Source organism: Gorilla gorilla, chromosome 6, assembly GCF_029281585.2.
Source record: "Gorilla gorilla gorilla isolate KB3781 chromosome 6, NHGRI_mGorGor1-v2.1_pri, whole genome shotgun sequence".
NCBI classification, from domain to species: Eukaryota; Metazoa; Chordata; class Mammalia; order Primates; family Hominidae; genus Gorilla; species Gorilla gorilla.
Genome location: NC_073230.2, coordinates 53,571,263 through 53,588,376, shown reverse-complemented (window position 1 = coordinate 53,588,376; position 17,114 = coordinate 53,571,263). Strand labels below are relative to the sequence as shown.

At 35.6% G+C, this 17,114-nt stretch overlaps 1 long non-coding RNA gene across 3 annotated transcripts in view; it reads left to right on the top strand.

The window, feature by feature from the left end:
• The window catches only part of LOC101126300 (uncharacterized), a 45,252-nt gene that overhangs the window by 1,778 nt on the left and 26,360 nt on the right, over positions 1–17,114 (top strand). For all 3 annotated transcript variants that reach the window (XR_008667534.2, XR_004071004.3, XR_010134674.1), the window contains exons 2-5: positions 8,096–8,196; positions 9,066–9,200; positions 10,258–10,341; positions 15,621–15,738. This is a non-coding gene — a long non-coding RNA (uncharacterized lncRNA). The remainder of the gene's footprint in view (positions 1–8,095; positions 8,197–9,065; positions 9,201–10,257; positions 10,342–15,620; positions 15,739–17,114) is intronic.

Here is a 17,114-nt window from a genome sequence, read left to right as displayed (position 1 = left end):
GGCTCACTGCAGGCTGGTCTCAACCTCTGACTTCGGATGGTCCACCCACTTCTGCATCCCAAAGTGCTGGGATTACAAGTGTGACCCACCGCGCCTGGCGATTTTGCTCATTTTAGATACTAGAACTTTTTAATTTAAATTTTTTTTTTCCTGAGATGGAGTCTTACTTTGTCTCCAGGCTGGAGTTCAGTGGCGTAATCTCGGCTCACTGCAACCTCCGCCTCCTGAGTTCAAGCGATTCTCCTGCCTCAGCCTGCCAGAGTTACTGGGACTACAGGTGCACACCACCACACCCAGGAGTTCAAGGCTGCAGTGAGCCATGATCGTGCCACTGCACTCCAGCCTGGGCAACACAGCGAGACCCTGACTCCACAAATAAATAAATCAACATCATATGATCTGTACCAGGGTATGGGCAGGTGCTATGATCCCCACTTTTCATCCTCAACTCTAAGTTGAGTCATACATCAACCTCTAGTAAAAAGTGGCATGCTCTCAGTCAAAGGGGTAAGCCCAAACCACGTGGAGAGAATCTTATCTCTTTTGAGAGCTAATATAAAAAGAATTCCTCCTAGGCATAAAAATATTGTGACATCAGTTACTTAGGCTAAACATGCCTATTATGCTAAGTGAGTTATTAACAATAAATACTTTAACTCTGTGCCATGTTAATTATCATAATCTGATTTATAATTTGTTTTAAACTTAGGTTATATATACCTTGAAGCCATTTATATTTTGGTATACTTGTAATAGTTACTATACACTGGACTATGTATATTGGACTAAACAGGGAGAGTCAAAAAAGAGTATGTGGTCAGAGTAGAAATCATGCCCTAGCTTCCTTCGTGTCTACCTCCTACCTTGAGTAGAAGCTGTAGAAAAAGTAATTACCTAAGATTTTTTGGATTCTGGTTTGTGGAGAAGCACCCTTATATTTAGGCTGATGGGCAGCGAAATTAGAAAGTATTTTTTGTGATTTAGAATTTTATACGGAGATGTTCATTGTGATTAATTATTCTTTGTATTAGCGGACTTTTGCTTTTTATAGCTGCATGATTTCTTGTTTATTATTCATTCATTATTGTCTATTAATAAAGAAAAACTTTATTTCACTGAAGCAGTGATATATAATCCAACTTGGATTTTTAAATAATGACTGACTTTTTTCTTTGGGAATACATTACTGTTAAAAATGTAGATTATTAGATACATTACTTTTAATGAATATAAGTGGTATAATTAGAAGGCTGAAAAGAATCCTTGGAAACGTGAGTTTAATTTGATATCTAAGAAACTGAGGACAAGATACTTATTCTTTGTAGCATATTTTCTAATGTCATTTCATTGTCTCACCAAGAAATACTTGCATAAAGCAAGTTCAATTATAGCATCTGTTGAATATTTAAGGTTGGGTAAAGTGGGTGAGTTTAACAGATATTTTCCGTTATTTCTTTTAGGCGAATCTGGACTGGGAAAGTTGACATTAATCAACTCATTATTCCTCACAGATTTGTATTCTCCAGAGTATCCAGGTCCTTCTCAGAGAATTAAAAAGACTGTACAGGTCTAGATATTAGTATTTTTAATTGATGATAAGCTGGAATAATATTAATACACACAAAGCACATGTTGTAACTTTTATTATGCTTCCTTGGAGGTAAGATGCAAATTTGCCCTTAGCCAGTGTAAGATGGTAAATATGACTTCATAAAATTAAAAAAACAGAAGAAGTACAGTTAATCGAAAGAATTGTCTTGACTAGAACTTTCCAAATTTGTCCTAAGGATTCTCCTAGAGATGACACTGTGACATAGTAACCAATTCCCCTGGAGTTGTGCTATGTAGTATGATAGTCATTTGCCACATGTTTAAATAAATTAAAATTAATTAAATTAAAATGCAATTTCTCATTTGCTCCAGATACATTTCAAGTGCTCAACAGCCACATGTGGCAAGTGGCTGCCATTTTGTGCAGCACATATATGAAGATTTTCATCATTGTAGAAAATTGCATTGGACAGTGTAGAGAAAACATGATTCATAGAAAAGCTATTGTTATTTAAATACAGTGTTCTATATTAGTCAGTGGGATAATACCATATCATAGTTGAATGGCAATAGCAATTCTGTAAGACTCCCAAGGTATATGCGATCTAATTTACTGCTTCTCAGTCTTTGCTATGCATTCCAATCCTGGGTATCCTGTTAAATTTAGTTCTTCTAGTAGTTCTGAGATGGGCTGCCTTTCTACATTTCTAACAAGATCCCAGGTGATGCTGATGCTGCTGGATGGTAGATCACACTTTATAAAGCAAGGGGCTAGACTCTAGATATGCACTTTTTATTAAATAGTACAGCAGCCTGTAGCCACATGTGGCTATTAATCTTTAAAATGTGGGTAGTCTGAATTGTGATGTTCCGCAAATATAAAATATACCACAGATTTCTAAGACTGAGCATGGAAAAGAAAATCTCTGTAATTTTTTATATTGATTGTATACTGCAGTGATAATATTTTGGATGTATCGGGTTAAATAAAATTGACTGATTTCACCTTTTTCCTATTTTAAAAGTGGCTACTAAGAAAATTTTAAATTACTTACATGATTGACATGGTATTTTTATTTGGCAGCGCTGCTCTAAGCTGTTGATGAAAAATATTGTTGGTGAGCTCTGCTTAGGTAATATATAGGACACGAGCAGAGAGAAGGCACGTCAACAGTTCTGGCGGGAGTAGGCTTCATTGAGGCCGTGATGCTTTTAGCTGGATTTGAAGAAGTGGTAGTGATCATCCCAGTGCACAGGATAGGAGGACAGTCTATATATTCTGAGCAGTAACTCATATATATCATACTGCAAGACCCCAAAGGAGTAATTTTGTGAAGTAAATATCTTATTTCTCCTTTTTAATGTTTCCATTTTAGGAATTTTTTTTTTTTTTTTTTTTTTTAGTAACCTTCATAGGGCTTGAGATTTAAAATTACCTGCAAAATTCTACTCTAAAAACTTGATCCTACATGCTTATTTATTTTGTGATAAATGTTGGAAATTTTAAACCTAAGTAAGAAAATGAACTTTGAACTTTCTTAATTTGGGTATCTATTATGAATACCTTCACTTAAGTATTTATGAATTTAGATATGAAAGGTAAAACTAACCACTATCCAAATTAATATACAGTTCATTTCCAGAACCCTAGTTTCTTCCATGTGCTCACTCTCATTCAGTATTACAACCCCCAAAGATAAACACCATACTGACTGCCTTCTCCATAAATTTGCCTGTTCTTGAACGTTATATACATATACTTTTTTGTATCTGTTTTCTTTCAGTGCAGATTATGTCTGTATTATTTACTCATGTTGGGTGTAGTTGTTTTTTTCATCATTGTATAATACTCCATTGTGTGAATGTATCAGTATATATCCTTTATTATTTATTGTAGATAAGCCTTTAGGTTTTCAGTTTTTTACTAATGGGAACATTCTTGTGCATGTCTTAGTAGACTTAGGCACACATTGCTGTTGTGTGTGCATAAAGATATAAAGGTATTTGAGTTTATTTTATTTGATTTCTAGTGAGGTTGAACATGTCTTTTGTACTTAATAACTGTTCAGATTTCATTAAAGTGTTTTGGTAATCAATATTTTCTGTCATTTTCTTGCTGATTTATAGGAGTTTGAAAAATCTAATAATCCCCTATATTTTAGATATTGCAGACATTTTCTCCCCAGGTGAGCATCTGTTAAAGATGTGACATGCCCTCAATTTATTAGAATTCTTACATTGGCTTAGCTTCAAAATAAATTGCCTAAACCCATTTTACCTTCCTTTAAAGTAACACTTCAAAAATACCCTCTTCTGTTGTGAATATCTTCCTGGAAACTCTCTTTATCTTGAAAACAAAGGGGTAATGGAGGTGAGAATATCTCTAGTAGGATTTTTAAGACAGGCCTGTGCACCACTGTTAAATATCTTTTCTTTACCAAAAAGAAGACCTGTAACATTTGAGAACCAGATTGATCCTTAGTAGAATCATGTAGAAGTCCTCTTTCCTGATTGAACCATGGAGGTGTATTCCTTTATATACTGAAAACTAGCTGAAGATAATCTAAACTCTCTTGCCCAGTTAGGAAAGAACATGCCATATTATGGACAGGGTCAGAGTCATTCAAGAAGCCTGAATATAGTTAGAAAATGAGAATGTAATCTTTTTAATAGTTGGCTGGCTCCTTATCAAGCCCAGTAGTCTTGAAGATATAGGGGAAATAGTGTAAACGGTTGTCAAGATGAATCTAAAATGGAAATTAATCAGTTCCCTAGAATAGATTGAGAAATTAGCTTTAGGAAAAAGATAAATTTCACACACACTGCACCATGGAAGGTACAGTGCTGATTCAGACAGACTGGGAATGGTCTCATTTTTAAGTGGTGATGTGAGGTACTTCACTGAGCATTGTGACAGGCACGGGCTTGGGAAGAGCCTATTAGGAAATGGGAGAGGCATGAGACTAAGGAGCACATAAGAGGAATATTAGCAGAGAAATTCTTATTGAGGTTGAAGGTCATGAATTTTATGGTATAGGAATAGAAAGATGGATTAATCCAGAATGGGATTTGAGTTGGAAAGGGAAAGAAATAAAGGTTTTGGGAAGGAGGTTGGTTGCTAATAGAAATTGAGAGGGGCAAGGAATTTGAGGTCTCAGTGTAAGGAGACAGGGATATGAGGAGTGGAGAGGTTCAGAATAGAAAGCCAAATTAGAGTTTTGGGATCAACTTTCTTCTTAGTAAAGTAGTTCTGGGTCTTCATGAGAAGGAAGTATTCTTTAGGCATAACTGTTCTACTATTAGTTACTTCCTCTTTCGTTTTCTTGTGGAACACGATGAAACACTTAAGATGATATTTGTCTTTTGAGCCAATAAATAAGGGAAATAGATAGTTTTTGTGTTTGAGCTGAGTGGAGTATCTCAGGCCATTCCAATGTCTTCCCAGTTTTGGCTGTAATGCTACCTCTTGAGCAAGTGTAGGTAGAGGTGAGCTCTTGAAAGAAAATGTTAACCCTCTCTTCAAAATGTTATATGCTTAATTAAATAACTTCTTAATTTACCTTAATAAATGGCATGTAAACATTAAGTTAGAAAAGGTTAGTGTATATGAAGCTGTATAATCAACATTGTTTGACTTTTTTTCCTCAGACTGTAAAACTGAAAACTCAGTATACTAATACTCTTGTATACTGTATACACTCAGTATTAGAAAATGAGTACCTTGGATTTCTGGAATCTTGGATGCCAAAAGAGGTCTCAATAGATGAATTATACATAGATGATTCATAGACGATAGTTTTAGTTTTATTTATTTTTCAGGGAAAAACAGTTGAAAATGCCCTTGATTCATTCTTTTGGTATTAAATGATGCAGCTAATCTTAGAGAACCTTGAGTGATGCCATAAAAGATGTTGATGTGACCTGCTTAAGGAAAGTGCATGGGAAAGCGGCCATTTGGAATAGATTTGTTAGAAAAGTTTGAAATTCTTGGACTTGAACTAATTTGTTTTCCATGGATCCCATGAGGATACTTGTAAAAGCAGATGATAGGATCCAGTTGGATCCTGTGAATGGCACTAGTTTATGGTTATGTTTTCTGGATCTCTTCCATATGTCGCTGACTTCTTTGTATTTGACCATGTATGGACATACAGAATTTCATAGGCCAGAGAAGAAAAGAAGCTTTATAAACATTCCTTATGTGTGTAAAATACAAATCTTCATTTGTCTTAGCAAGTCAATAAGTAATTAAGTTGTTGAACTGATTTTTTTTCTAAACGGAAATATCTTAAAATTTAAGCTGTTAGGTTAAAATGTGTATATGGTATACAGCATATTACTGAAGGTAGAATGGGCTTCATTTGGTAATAAAGGAACCAGAAATATTTTTAAGTAAAATTGGGAGATGATTCATGTAGATTAACTATATTGTTGTATCACTTTCTAGAATACAGTACTATGTTGTTTAAAAGAGTAAGTACGTAAAGGAGTGGTATAATTACTTTGGATATTTCTGCTTCAGCCACAGTTACCATGAATAAATGATCTGTCTTTATAAAGGAGAGGGAGGTGAATTCAAGATATTGAGATGTTAGATTTGACTGGGTTGTCCTTTGACTAGAAGATCACCAGATAAAGAATATGTAAACTTCCTAAACCAGATAAGATGATATCGTTAAAATTTTTTTTTGGCCCAGCACTTTGGGAGGCTGAAATGGGAAGATTGCTTGAACCCAGGAGTTTGAAGCTGCAGTAAGCTATGATCTACCATGCACTCCAGCCTGGGCAACAGAATGAGACCCTGACTAAAAAAAAAAATTTTTTTTCCTTTGGTTCTCATGATTTCATACTGATGAATCTGATTGTGTTCTCTGAGTCATTTTGCCTCTCTCATGTTATTAGGGTAACCTGATAATAGACATGTTATCTTAGTTATGTGGTATGTAACAGTGATCTTCTAAATGATGTGCATCCATCACTGATACTGAGGATGATCAGAAACTATTACAACTCTTATATATTGATGTTTACTTTTAATCTACAGATAAATGATAATACATATTAATACTTAATATTCAGATTGCCAATAGTATATATTTGGTGTGTAAATATCTTTTGGATCAGCAAAATTTTCACTGATAGTTTGTATCAGGATCAAAGCAGTTTGAAGAACATTAATCTAAAAGATAAGACTTTGGCATCTCATTTCTCTAAAAGATAAGTCATGCATGTCCACATCTCAGGCAATTTTTTTCAGTTTTATAAGTTTTATTCTTGATAATAAAATTCTTTTAACAGAAAACTCTTGATTGCTATAGACCTCTGCTGTGTATTCAGTAGTCACTAGCCACATGTGGCTATTTAAGTTAATTCAAATTAAATAAAATTAAATATCAGTTCCTTATTTGCACTAGTCAGATTTTAAGGAGTAAGTAGCCACATTGGCAAGTGGCTGCCGTATTGGACAGTGGATACACAACAATTCCATCATCTAAGAAAGTATTATTGGATAGTGTGGCTACAGACTTTTCTTGCTCAGCAATCTTAGTCTCCGCATGTTAGTCTCTTCATGCATTAGGTAGCATCTGTAAAACATGCCAAAAGGAAATAGGCTATCTGTAAAAGTGTCCCAAACTTTTTGTCTTGTAAATTAGCTTATCAGCATACTTGGAGCCTCTTGCCTTAATAAGGACTTGATACAAATGTATCAGGAGAAAGCCTATCTTATGAAGGAATTATTCCCTTTTTATTTGAATCCGTGTTTGCTTTATCTTGGGCTCCTAAAAACTGATACTTTGCATTTAATAGCAGCATATGCCCAGGATGAATGATAATACATCTTCTGATACAAGAGCTCGAGGTTACAGAATATCTTAAATTGTTCCAGGAGCTGTTGTTATCATTTAAGTCCAATAATCAGTAAGGTTTCACCCTACCAGAATACACTTTTTTTTATTAACTGTCTGGACTTTTGCTGATTACATTGTCCAGAATGTGGAGTATCGCGTTTGAGAAGAGGATTGGATCCTAGCCATAACATAAATATAAGGGTAATTACATCCATGCTGAGAAAGATTTAGGAATGATAGTAAGTTCATTTGAGTGAGTGGTTTGGGCCAAACTTGATAGAGAATAGTCCAGGAAGACATTTACTATAAACGGTAGATTAAATGTTTTTGCCTGATTAATTACATTTGAACTCTGTGAATGACTGAATCACTCAAACTGCTTATTTGTATTATTAGATGCACATTTAAGTTATGTATTACATGTCTTTAGTGGTGATCACTATTTTATCAGTTCCTCTGTCTTTCTTTATACCAAGTATGACTCATAAACCCAGTATTAATTTGCCAAGAGATTGGCATACTATTTGTATATATGCTTTTCTTTCAAATAATCTGGATTCCCAATGCCCACAATCATTGATCCTAAAGAAAATGTGGGAGTAGGTAGATAAACTCAAACATCCCTACCATCACCCCTGGTAGGAAATCACTGGTGTAATGTATGATATTAACATCTGCACCAATTACTCTTATAGGTGGAACAATCCAAAGTTTTAATCAAAGAAGGTGGTGTTCGGTTGCTGCTTACAATAGTTGATACCCCAGGATTTGGAGATGCAGTGGATAATAGTAATTGGTAAGAAAGATTTGTCCTCACAACTTTCCAGTGTATTTGGGGTACTGGGGTGGTTAAACTTTCTCAACATTTTGAAACTCTTCTTAGCAAAGGTCACCAAACTTCAAGTAACATGACAGGTTTGTATACCAGCTTTGCCACTTATTTGACAAAGTTTAACTTCTTCAAACCCGTTTACTTTTCTATAAAATGGAGATAATACCTATCATAAAAATTGTTTTTAAGACATATTCCAAAATAATGTAGCTAGATAGAAGAATTCTCATTATTGTAAGAAATTTAAAACTGTTTGCTTTAATTTTATCCATTTGTATAAATTCTATCTCAATCCTAATTTAAACCTGATATTTAGACCTTCAGTTTTTCCATAAGTCCTAAGTGAAGAAAACAACTATGAAATTTTAGTCTGAAGTAATTATCTTAGTATTTTATAAATAACTTTTATTTTTGTTTGAATTCACATTGTTTTTGAGGTATTTTTCTGTCAACTCTTAAAACTCCTAAGTTCATCAAGAAGTTTTTATATTATTTAAAGTAATCTCTCATTTGAAATTTGAAACTGAATATAATTGTTTTCATATTATGAAGTGTGTTATTGATACACTTACTAGTGCCAATAATATGCTAATAATTTAGCTGTGTTTCAACAATAAATATTTTCTTTCATTTGGAAAGTTTTGAAATAATGAATAAAGATTTATTCAACATAATTTATATTTTTGAATCTTTATATAGAATAACTTGACATGTCTTCCATTGGTAAATTCATTTTGCCTATTTGAAAATATTGATTATTGTCCTTTAACAGTCATCAGTTAATTCATATGTAGAATTGCAACTTAATTGTTTTGTTTATTTGCATTCTATAGCTGGCAGCCTGTTATCAATTACATTGATAGTAAATTTGAGGACTACCTAAATGCAGAATCGCGAGTGAACAGATGTCAGATGCCTGGTAACAGGGTGCAGTGTTGTTGATACTTCATTGCTCCTTCAGGACATGGGTCAGTAACCTGATACTTCTGATTCCTTTTTGTTGTTGTTGCTTACTGTTACCTTTATGTGCATATTTGAGTAATCTTTAAGTTTGTGAAGTACATACAACTATACCCATTATTAAGTACCAAATTTCATGTAGAAATGTCTTAGTTGAAAAGCCTTTTTAAGTCCTGTGTAAGCTAACAGTGATTTTACTCCTTAGTTCTTCATTCATAAGGATTTTCCCTGCTTCATGGAAATAAACAGTGTTGCCACCATGGTTTTGAGGTCTCAATGTGGCAAATTTAGCTTTCAGGTTGAACTACCAAATAAAGAGAAGCAGCCAAACCAGTTAGACATATTCAAAATAAATCCAAAGATGCTATTTATTATAAGTCTCATAAGAGATGGTTATCAAAAGCACTTGCATGCCAATGTTTTCTTGTGCCATTTCTTTCTGCAAGAAATCTGTTTGGCTTCTGTTTCACCTTAGCTGTCATAGACGTGTCGTTTAAGTATCATATTGTCAGTACTAACCTTTTGTTTATTAGGACATAAGACCTAAGAATCTAGACATTAATCTGATGTGATTGTTCTGTTTGTTATAGTTAGCCTGTACTCCCTTTTTTTGTTCTTTGTACTTCCCCTTTCATTTTGAGTACATATATGTGTCATTTGTAACTGCAGATTTTCCCAATTATTCTTCCTCAGTCTTTTCCTTTGGGTAAGTAACTCAGCATACATAATTCAGCCACCTGGTGATTGTAACTCCACCATCTCTCCACCAAAAGAACTGTAGTAGCATCAGGCTAAATAGCATTAAGTTATCTAACACTCACATTGCAGTAGAGTAAACCAATTCCTTCAGGTATACCTTTATCTTCCATTTTTGGCTTCTCGCTCTTTTTTTTTTGTTTGTTTTTATAGATGGGTCAATGCCCATTATCACTCTAGATGGATAAGGGAGCCTTAATTATATACTTATATTTTTGCAGTGTCAGATTGGAGTGGGGTAAAAATGTTTCTTCTTTTATGTCTAATACTCTTGTTTTGTTTTGTTTTGTTTTTTTGGCTGTGCCCTAGACCATTACATAACTGAAGACTCCCACCTTCAGGCAGGATTGGGTAGTACATGTTTGTAACTACCTGGCATTGCCTTTTGTTGAGGTAATTTCAGTTTTTATTATTATTAGTAGTAGTAGTAGTAGTAGTAGTATACTTTAAGTTCTACGGTATATGTTCACAATGTGCAGGTTTGTTACATATGTATACATGTGCCATGTTTGTTTGCTGCACCCATTAACTGGTCATTTATATTAGGTATTTCTCCTAATAGTATCCCTCCCCCATCCCCCACCCCACAACAGGCCCTAGTGTATGATATTCCCCGCCCTGTGTCCAAGTGTTCTGATTGTTCAATTCCCACCTATGAGTGAGAAACACCTATGTGGTGTTTGGGTTTCTGTCCTTGCAATAGTTTGCTCAGAATGATGGTTTCCAGCTTCATCCATGTCCCTGCAAAGGACATGAACTCATCCTTCTTTATGGCTGCATAGTATTCCATGGTGTATATGTGCTACATTTTCTTAATCCAGTCTATCATTTTATGGTGTTCTCAGTTTACATATTTAAATCACTAAACTGACTCTTTGACTTAAAAGGCTCAAAAAAAGTCATCTCAAAAATACAACACACTGTATAACATTTTATAAGTATTTGTGTAGCTTCTTGAATTTATATTTTTAAATCATTCTCATTTAACTTGTCAGGGCCTTTTCCTGAAAGCCAGCAGAGTGAAATCTTAACCTGCAGTTAAGTCAATAAAATTTGTCAGCTTATAACCAATTTTATTATTTTAGATTTTCCGGACTCTCTCCAACTAGGGTAATTCTCATGAAATCACATTCCTGCCATCCCCTTGGGGAAAATTTTATTTCTTAAAATTGCATGGGAAATGAGAGCTTTTTTAAAAGAAAAATTTTTTTATATTCAAATGGTATGTAGTGGCTTTGTGCCATTTCTTATTCGTCACAAGCGGTAAGATGTTTAAAATTGCTATATCTTATATATAAAAATGTACCTTTGAATAATTTCTCAGTTTAACTATTTTTAGAAATGGAGCAAAGTTTTACCCATTGGTACATGATATTGTGGATTAAGTGAAAGAATATGAGGCTGGGCGCGGTGGCTCACGCCTGTAATCCCAGCACTTTGAGAGGCTGAGGCAGGCGGATCACCTGAGGTCGAGAGTTCGAGACCAGCCTGACCAACATGGAGCAACCCCGTGTCTACTAAAAATACAAAATTAGCTGGCCATGGTGGCGCATGCCTGTAATCCCAGCTACTAGGGAGGCTGAGTCAGGACAGTTGCTTGAACCTGGGAGGTGGAGGTTGCGGTGAGCTGAGATCACACCATTGCACTCCAGCCTGGGCAACAAGAGTGAAACTCCATCTCAAAAAAAAAAGAATATGACACAGAATTTTATGTATAGAGTTCCAGGTACCCTGCTCACTACAGACTGAAATTCTATGCAGTCTAGTAAATAAATCAGAGCCTTTCCATCTTGTCTAGGTAGTCCCTAGGTTCCCTTTTTAGAGGGTTTTGTTTTTAGAGTGATTATAAATGCATCCAACGGTGCACTTTCAGTGCCTCCTGCCTCTCTCTACCAAGTATGAACTGCATGCATAGCTGATTTATGATTTTGGCTATTATCGCTTCATGTGCGTTGTTCACTATTTTGTAACTGTTATTAAAGTAAAATACTGACTTGGAACATGAATTTTAAAATGGTATTTTATCCTTCTAGTATTGATTCCCACTTTTAGAAAAATTGGTGTCATCCAGTGAGTTTTATACAGAAGGATTTTTTCCGTTAGAAATACATACATACATACAAAAAAAATTTGTCATTTTCCCTGTAGTTGTTTATTATGCTGTAGAATTTGAGGCTAAATAGTCTTTTCTGTCTACTGTGGGTTTATCTTCTAGAAATGATAAAGGATTTTCTATTTCTTAAAAACAAGATTTAAAGACTAAATTTGTTGATGAAAAGACTAGCCAATATAAATCTAAATGGACAGAGGGAAAAAATTCAACCGGAATGTAATACACATGTGAACTAAATGCTTTCTGTTGCTGACGTTTTGTAGGCTTCTGAAATTTAATGAGACTTTTACAAGGTTTACCTTTTTTCCTAAAGTTTAATTTCTAAACTGACTTAAATGTTTTTTGACCCTTTGGTTATATTTAAGAAGTTGACTTCTCTAATTTCCTTGTCATGTTTATTTTTAAATATCTTTCTCTTTAAAAGTTGGGATACTATAATAAATATTCAGCAAGTATTTTGCGTTTAAATATAAAATCTTCTTATTTGGATTTTAATACTTTATATTAAATGCCTTTAAGATTTATTAAAATTTTAGATTAACTGAACTCTGCTTTTTTGTCACTGGATTAATAAGCAGGCTTGTATCTGACATAATAGCTTAATAAGGCAGTGACAATTTAAATTTGTCATGAGTATAAATTGAAAAATCATAACAATTTAGAAATCGGAGATTGAATATTTCAGGGCATTTATATTTAGTGTTTTATATAATGATTAATGAAAAGAAGCAAAACTTAAATTTTTTTTCAAAGATGGATAGGTTCAGGCCAGATGCAGTGGCTTACTCCTGTAATCCCAGCACTTTGGGGACCAAGGCAGGAGGATTGCTTGAGGCCATAGACTAGGCAACATAGTGAGATCCTGTCTCTACAAAAAATTAAAAAATTAGCTGGGGCTGGGCGCAGTGGCTCACGCCTGTAATCCTAACACTTTGGGAGGCTGAGGCAGGTGGATCACCTGAAGTCAGGAATTCAAGACCAGCCTGGCCAACATGGTGAAACCTCGTCTCTACTAAAAATACAAAAATTAGCCGGGCATGGTGGTGGATGCCTGTAATCCCAGCTACTCAGGAGGCTGAGACAGGAGAATCACTTGAACCCGGGAGGTGGAGGTTGCAGTGAGCCAAGATTGCGCCACGGAACTCCAGACTGGGCAATAAGAGCGAAACTCAAAAAAAAAAAAAAAAAATTAGTTGGGCATGGGGGTGCACTCCTGTAGTCCTAGCTACCCAGGAGTTGAAGTGGAAGAATTGGAGGCTATGGTGAGCTATGACTACACCACTATACTCCAGCCTGGGTGACAGAGCAAGACCCTGTCAAAAAAATAAATAAATAGAAATGGATAGGTTCTTTTAGTTAACACTAGTGAGGCAAGAACACAGTTTACAGATAATCTAAACAGTGTTATTCCATCCACACACTCTTTTTCAATGTGCTCCCTATTCTCTGAATGCCAGTGTCAAATTTCAAGGGATTTAAGACAAGGAGAATTAGAATAGGAGGCAACTATCTTAATTCTCCATATTTGCATTCTCCCCTTCACTGTCTCTGTCTTTCTGCCTGTCAGTCTTACCGCCACAGTGAAGTATATACGGTAATCTTTGTTAGTAAAAAGGACTGGACTATCTTATTAGTTTTAGGGCTCGAATCCCCCCAATTTTAATATATATGTTTCTCTTTCTTCATTTTAAAATGTCAGTCAATTCAATTATTAGTATTAGTCAATAAAATTAATAACAGAATGAGACTTTTGTTTCATTTTTCTCATGTTTTTATAAAAGTTAATGAATACCGCCGGGCACGGTGGCTCACGCCTGTAATCCCAGCACTTTGGGAGGCTGAGGCAGGTGGATCACGAGGTCAGGAGTTCGAGACCAGCCTGACCAACATAGTGAAACCCTGTCTCTACTAAAAATACCAAAAAATCAGCCGGGTATGGTGGCGGGTGCCTGTGATCCCAGCTACTCAGGAGGCTGAGGCAGGAGACTTACTTGAACTCGGGAGGCGGAGGTTGCAGTGAGTCGAGATCGCGCCATTGCACTCCAGCCCGGGCAACAGTGTGAGACTCCGTCTCAAAAAAAAAAAAAAAACAGTCAAGGAATACCACTCTAGAATGATAGTCCTTTGCAAAATATTTCTAGTATCTTCATTTATTCTTGTGAAACATTAAATTTTAGTCCACAGTATATTCTAGATTTGAGGACTTTGGTTCTCATTTAGAATTACTAAAGGAAAATTACAGCAGCTTACTTTTTTTGTCAACAAATATTTGGGCACCTTCTCGAGTGTTAGATACCATGCTAAGTGCTGAGGATACAGATGAATGAGATAAGGCCCTCACTGTAAAGGGTATTTCAGTGAGAAGATGGGAGAAACAAATACAGATGCTCCTCGACTTGGGACAGGGTTACATAAACCCATCGTACATTGAAGATACGTTTGATACACCTTGCCTACTAAACATTATAGCGTAGCCTACAGTTGGGCAAAGTCATCTAACACAAAGCCTATTTTGTAATAATGTTTTGAATATCTCATGTAATTTATTGAATACTGTACTGAAAGTAAAAAACAGAATGGTTGTATGGTTTCTATTCAATGCGTATTGCTTGCACACTATCAAAAAGCTGAAAAATTGTTAAGTGGAACCATAGTTGGTGAGGAACCATCTGTATGCAGGCAGGCAGTTACTGTACAGCGCATTAAGTGTTGTGACCACATAGAAATATGCCTAGTCTTAGGTTAGAAAAGGATTCCCAGTGGAAATTGGATCGTAAGCCAGTGTCCTAAAGGATGAATAGGAATTAGCCAGGCCAAGGAGAAGGAGGATGAGAATGGAGGGTGTTCCAGCCAAGGTAGTAGCCTGTGGCCAGATGCCAAAGTATGGTGCTTTCAAGGAATTGTAAGAAGTAAAAGTAAAAGAAGTAAAAGGCTGGCACATTGGAAGTAGGAGGCAAAGGAAAGTCCAGGAATGCTAAGAGATGAGGTCAGCTGGAGAATCTATGTCTTCACAAGCCTCGTAGGCCATACTAGGTAAGGCATCAGGTCTTAATAAGATTTTTGGTCAGGGCATAACTCAGTAAGATTTGGATTTAGAAAGACCACTCTGACTTTAGTATGGATGGTTTGTATTATAGTTATTCATTCCAAAGGTCTTGGTGGCCTAGACTGAAGTAATGGAATTGGAGATATGCATACATACATATATACATCTATACACATACTATATATATGGGAAGAGGATTAGAGGAGGGGAGGAATGCTAGGTTTCACACTTGAGTAACTGGGTAGACTGTAGTGCCATTCACTGAGATAGGAAGCACAGAAGAGGGAAAATGGGGTTCAGACAAGCTTTTGATTTTAAGGAGCCCATGGAACACCTGGGTAGCATATCCACTGGGGAAACACAAATGTGGAACTTAACAGTAAGATATGGGCTGTGTATGAAGATTTGAGAGTCAGTCGACCAACTGAAGATAATTGAAATCTAACTGGGGATGTGAAGAATCTTGTTCTCTCAAACTGATTAATTCAGTCATATAAAATACGTCTATTTCAGACTTAAACCATTGGATATTGAGTTTACAAAGCATTTGCATGAAAAAGTGAATATCATCCCACTTATTGCCAAAGCAGACACACTCATGCCAGAGGAATGCCAACAGTTTAAAAAGCAGGTGAGCAGGATGTGTTAACTCAGGTTTCTTATACCATTCTCATAATTTGCAGGTTTTACTATTTTTAGTATAATGTGTTGCAATCCATTCCTCTTACTGCTTTACTGTATTGTCATTTATACTGTATTAAAAATAACTCTTGAATCTTCTGCCTTAGTTTTCCCCTCAAAGCTCTTACCCATTGTCATAGTATCCTTATCCTTTGTCAGTTTTTAAATATGGCTGTTTTAAGTTTTTTGTTGTTGTTGTTGTTGTTTTTGTTTTGTTTTTTGTTTTTGTTTTTGTTTTTTTGAGGCAGAGTCTTGCTGTGTTGCGCAGGTTGGAGTGCAGTGGCATGATCTCGGCTCACTGCAAGCTCTGCCTTCTGGGTTCATGCCATTCTCCTGCCTCAGTCTCCTGAGTAGCTGGAACTACAGGCGCCCACTACCATGCCTGACTAATTTTTTGTATTTTTAGTAGAGACGGGGTTTCACCGTGTTAGCCAGGATGGTCTTGATCTCCTGACCTCGTGATCCACCTGCCTCGGCCTCCCAAAGTGCTGGGATTACAGGTGTGAGCCACCGCACCCAGCCTTAAGTGTTCTTTAATAACACCCCCACACAGATAATTTCTCCCCATACTCTTTGGAATTATTTTCTTAGAATGAATTCCCAGGAAGAGGATTATTCTTTCAAAGGCTATGATTGTTTTTATGGGTCTTTATCTCCCCCACTCCCCATTTTGTCATGGTGCTTTCCCAATAAAACAAATTCATTTTATAAAGCGTACATCTGTTTCACTGTGACTTTGCCAGCATTGTTTGTTATTTTTATTTTGAAAACCTTTTTGGAATAAAGTTGTACCTAATCATTTCTTTATCTTTTCCTTTTATTTTCCAGAAAGGCTGAACATTTAAAAACAAAGTTTTTTTTTTCACTTTTTGTAAACACCTGTTCAACTCCTTTGTCTTTTTGACCAGTAGTACTTGGTATTGCCTGTATTTATTGATATGGGTTCTTTTTATTCTGGGTATTTAGTTGTCTCTTATTTTCACAATATTTTTTATATTTTCTCTTTTGCTGCTTATATCCTAATTTTGTTTTCAGTGCACTCTATGGGATATTTATAGTTTAAGTTATCGTTCAAACCTGTGACCCTAAGATTAAGAGTCTCATGCTGTATGACTGAGCTAGCTGGAAGACCGCTAAACTGTTTTTCTAGACTCATGTCTAGTTGTCTCAATAATATTGAGTTATACAGTCACACATATTTCTAATTTAATTGCGTTTGGTTCATTATATATTACATTTTATGAAATGTAGGGTCAATTCTGGAAACTTTCTCTATTCCAGTAGTCTTTATTTTCAGCCAGTATTATATTGTTTAAACCACAGCAA